General features: G+C 45.4%; 1 pseudogene; it reads left to right on the top strand.

Moving 5' to 3' along the window:
• The first annotated feature begins 3341 nt into the window (after positions 1-3341).
• On the top strand, positions 3342-4415 carry LOC147433429 (uncharacterized; annotated as a pseudogene).
• Positions 4416-4713: the final 298 nt, after the last annotated feature.

Here is a 4713-nt window from a genome sequence, read left to right as displayed (position 1 = left end):
TCTCATTGGTCCACCTACAAGGCCATCCAATAGGAATTGGGTACATCTTGTGGGCATCTTGGCTAGGGAGCTGACATGTGTCTCTCATTCCCTTTGTGTAAAGGGAGCTTGTGTGTGTGTGTGACTTTCTCTCTCATCCCCTACAAGCTAGGCTCGCCCCCTCCTATGTAGGGATTTGAAAAGACTTTTGGGACACACACAAAGCATCCAATTCCCCCCATGGTTGACCTTTGGACACAACCTTTGAATTTTGGAACCTTAGCATTTTGGAAGTCTTAATGGGCTGAGCCTTAGGGTCTTTTTAGCCCATTGTTGCACATGGATCTTTTGCAGATGCCCCCCCCTTTGGATCCCTGTTTTTCCTTCTTTGGATCCCTACTGTGGCCGGTCTGCTAGCTTAACCAATATTCTGGCTTTTTCTCCCCTGGCACTTCCCCATATTAAATGATCAGTTTAACATGAGAAAATCATTTAGCAGAATTAGATATTGATTATTATGACACTCCTTCATCAGAATTTTGATTTGGGTGATCTATAACGTCAATCAAAGAGCAAAAATTTATCTATGTAGTGATGATAAAACACAAATTTTTTGAGTTATGGAGGGATTTTCTAGAATAGAGTTTTTGAAGTGAGCAGGTTCAAGGAAGTTAACTTTTATCTCTTATTCTACACACAATGTCTTCCAGCACTCGCAAGGGTTCTTCTTCTTCAACAAGGTGCACAAATATTGTAGAAAATGATCTAGAATCTCTTAAGTGTGGAAATGGCAACTGGACCACTCAACCAACCACATCAAAAACCATGATTATGGCATACTTGGTATCGTTGTAAGAGACCGTAAACAAGCAAGGTGAAGAGTTACGGGCACTTGCAATGGAGAATGACACCATAAGGGTATTTATTAATTGTTGAGAATGAGAATCTCAAGTGGACACTTGAGATGCAAACAACATGTTTGATGTAATTTAAAGATGAAGTGAAGGAATGTAAATTCTCTTTTGTGGACCACAATGCTTTGAAGGAGCACATGAGCAAGTGACCATGTATTGAAAGAGGAGCAATTTGACACCATGAGCCGGATGTATGTGACATGAAAAATGTATGCACAAATAAGTCTTGGGCTGATGTATGTGATAACAATGTGGTTCCAAATCCTTCTCTCATGCAAGCTATGACCCAAATAAAGAAGGTTGAGAATGTGGTCGACCTATGGGAGTGCAAGAAGCCCAAGCATGGCAATTTGCAGGCAAATGACAGGAACATTGGGCAAGTCTTTGATGCAGTTAGGGAACAGGTGCACAAGGATGGAGCATGCTCTAGTAGAAACTGCAATTGTATCCAACCTGGCAATGCTCGTTTTTTGATATGTATGCTAATTATGGTGCTCTTTCCAAAGCATTTGAAATTTTTGGTTGATTCTTCCCCGGAATAATTTCCACTTGGAGTGCATTGAAGCTCATTGAAACTATGGCGGTGAGGCTTTGATTTGATGTATATGATCTAAAGGTTTGTTTTGGATGCCACTTGTTTGTAATGTAGCAGTGAGCGAGACATTTTCTTGCAATTGCTATTGGTTCAAGGTCATGCCGGGCAATTGCGGTGTAGTTTGTTGGTCCTCATAACGACTGTGTGCTTCCCGGAGCGGTGAGCCAGATTAAAGTGTTTTATGAGACAGTGGGACCTAGGAAGTCAAGACTTTGCAAAGGGATGTCCAGATGGAGTTTTTCTTGATTGACAATAGAATGCGAGCGTGTGAAAGAGAACCAAGCTAAAGTGTTTTTGAAGAGAAGTTAAAATCGGTTGGAATCCAAAAAAAGAAAAGCTCGGGTACAGATGATGGCGGTGCTATAGCAGGAAAGGAGGGTAAGGTGGTGAGTTGCATGGAAAAGAGGATCACCGGTGCAGAAAATTGCGAGTTGGGAGTTGTATGTGGAGAGCTGAACAAGGGATGCAAAACAGATGCCTGCAAGCTCATGAGGGGATGGTGCATGTAGAGAAAGGGGGCCACAGGGGTGGCATACCAAAAAAGGCAGGAGCCGACTTTGGGGGGGGAAGGAAAGCGGCTAGGGCCATTGACGAGAGGCGGCCATCGGAGAGAGGGGAGCGGCCGTGGCACCACAAAAAAAGTTGGAGGTGAAGGGCTGGCAGAAACCGTGGGAAGCAAGGTGGGGTGGCCATCACGGGTGGCCGCCAGTAGGTGAAGGAAGGCTGCTAGAATCCATCAACGAGGGGCTGCAGGGCAGCGCTATAGGAAGCCTGGCCTAGAGCAGTGAACGAGGGCTGCTATAGGGGCAAGAGGTGCCAAGTCTGAGAACCCGCAGGTGGCCACAAGGAAGGCATGAAGGGATCAAGGAGAGGGCCGCCATGTGAAGGAAAGAAAGCAAGGTAGGGCGTCTTGAGGCGAGTTGTGGGCCAAGCGAGGGCTGAGGAGGAGCAGCCTGTAGTGTGATCAAGGAAGGCACCGCCTGCATGGGAGAAGGGGCGGCCGAGAAGAGCTTGGAGCAAGTGAAGGGAGCCGAGGGCTTTGCCTTGGAGCAGGTGTAGAAGGTCATCAACGGATACGGGCTGCCAATAGCATAAAGTGGAGCACAAGGAGGATTGCACGCCATGGTGTGGCCGTCATAACGAGCGTCGTCTATCACGTTTGGAAGAGTCGCCATGGACTGAGAAGTAGCCGCCAAGGGCCGCTATCATTGTATTGGATAATGTTTATGTGATACCTAGTTGGTTTGTGTTTTTTGCGGAGTTCGCCATCAATATCGTCTGCATCTTGTCTTTTGCCATGTGCCCGTGGTAGCAGTGGCTTTGGGATTGCGTGTGTGTGTGCACAAAGAGAGGGAGAGAGTGATTGTGGTTGCAGATTGAGTGTGGTTTTGTGTGCGTGCGAGGCCTCCCGGTGTGAGTGTGTTTACAGATATGGGTGCATTGGTGTGTGCATCAGTAAATGCGATTGTGTGTAGCCGAAGTTCCTGGTAAGCGAGGCTGTGCAGTGCAAGTTGCAGAAAGTGTGCATGCGTGTATGTTTCTAAGTGGCTTGGGGTGCTGGATATCTGTTGGGCTATAGAGAGGCATCTAGTTTGTGTACTATGTGTGTTCCCATTTTCCCCCATCCCATCAGTGGTGCCCCCACTGAGGATCTATTGATTGCTCGTCGGGGTGAAGTTTTAAAGCCTCAAGATGATGCATGATATTGACTTGGTGATTGCTAGAGAAGAAGAGGCTGCAGATTGGTTTTCCGATCTGGAGCTATACCTGTTGCAGTTGAGAATTTGTGGACATGAAGCCAAATTGAAGGCCCTACCATTGGTTCTACAAGGACGAGCCAAAGCCTAGTTTGAAGGATTGAAGGTTGCAGATTGTTAGTCGATGAGCAAGATTCGCAAATAGTTTGTTGAAGCTTTTCAAAAGTGGGTTTCTCATCGGACTTGGGTGAGCAATCGAGCAAGCTCAAGCAGGATGTAAGTGCAGATTTTTATTTGTTTTTGGGTAAATTTGAATCTATTTGGGAGAGACTAGCTGCTGCTACATGTGTGTGAAATGGAGATCATTTTAAGCGAGAGTAGTTTCTAGCCTGCTTGCATCCACAAATCAAAGAGAAGGTCAAGTTCGATGGTGCAGAGGACTATGCGCAAATGGTTTGCTTGGCAAAGGTAAAGAGCAAGATAGCAAAGAAGAAGCTGGAAATGGGTATAGCTCGATAATGGAGCTTCACCATGTGTCTAAAGAAAGTTCAAGATTTGAAAACATAGCTGCTTTGCCATTCATAAGCCGTTTTGCTTCTTCATTTCAGTTTGTACCTCCAGTTTGGTGTGCTTCTATACAAGAGTCTGTTAGCCCGGCTAGCAAGGATCCGGTCCTAGCCGAAGAGGAGATGCATGAAGAATCAAGTGAAGTTATGGATCAGAGCTCACATGACAAGTTTGATGGTGTTGGCAAAGAAATGGTTGAAGCTGTGTAGGAGGAAGCTAGCCAGGGGGTTGGGCAACCTTGTCCTACCGATTGTGTTGACGAGCGGCAGTGCATTCCACAAGGTGTTGTTGATGTCGACCTATCAAAAAATGAGGTAATAGATCATGGGTTTCTTTCTCGCTTAGCAGATGAGTGGTCGTAGAAGAAGTCCTTGAAGAGCAGGCAAAGGTAATCGAGCAATCCGATTTGCTCTCGCATGAAGTGGTTGAAGATGAAGTGTCAAAAGCTAACGCAGACAAAGATTGACATGGTGAGCCAGGTATGGAGTGTATGCCATTTGAAGAACCTACAATAGAGGGTATGCTTGGAAAACATGTAGGCTTGGATATGTAGCAGATGGAGGCAAATTGCAGTGTATTGCTACTTTATGCTATGCTATGGATACATATGGTGTTGAAGGTTGTTCTACAGATATCTTTGTATTGGTTGCCAAGCATTTTTGAAGAGGATTATGCTATGGAGAGCTCTCTAGCAGGTGAGAGAATCATGATGTATGGTGGAAATGATTCACAGGTTGGTATACAAGCTTGATTTGTGTATGAAGCCAGCATATGGATACAAGGAATTGAAGATTGAGGCTATGCCAAGCTGCACGAGAGGCTTGTTTTAGAGTTTACAGGTGCAAAAAAATGGTTGATTATGCATGTACTAAGCTGAAGAGGTGCTAGACTTTCCTACCCAATTTGCAGGATTCGGTTTAACCTTAGAGGATGATGCGGCTACATGGTTTGACTTAGTGGA

This window comes from Adiantum capillus-veneris, chromosome 20, assembly GCF_014529385.1.
Source record: "Adiantum capillus-veneris isolate H3 chromosome 20, ASM1452938v2, whole genome shotgun sequence".
In the NCBI taxonomy this organism is placed as follows: Eukaryota; Viridiplantae; Streptophyta; class Polypodiopsida; order Polypodiales; family Pteridaceae; genus Adiantum; species Adiantum capillus-veneris.
Note: the sequence above shows the minus strand (reverse complement) of the source record. Positions and strands in the feature narration are given on the sequence as shown.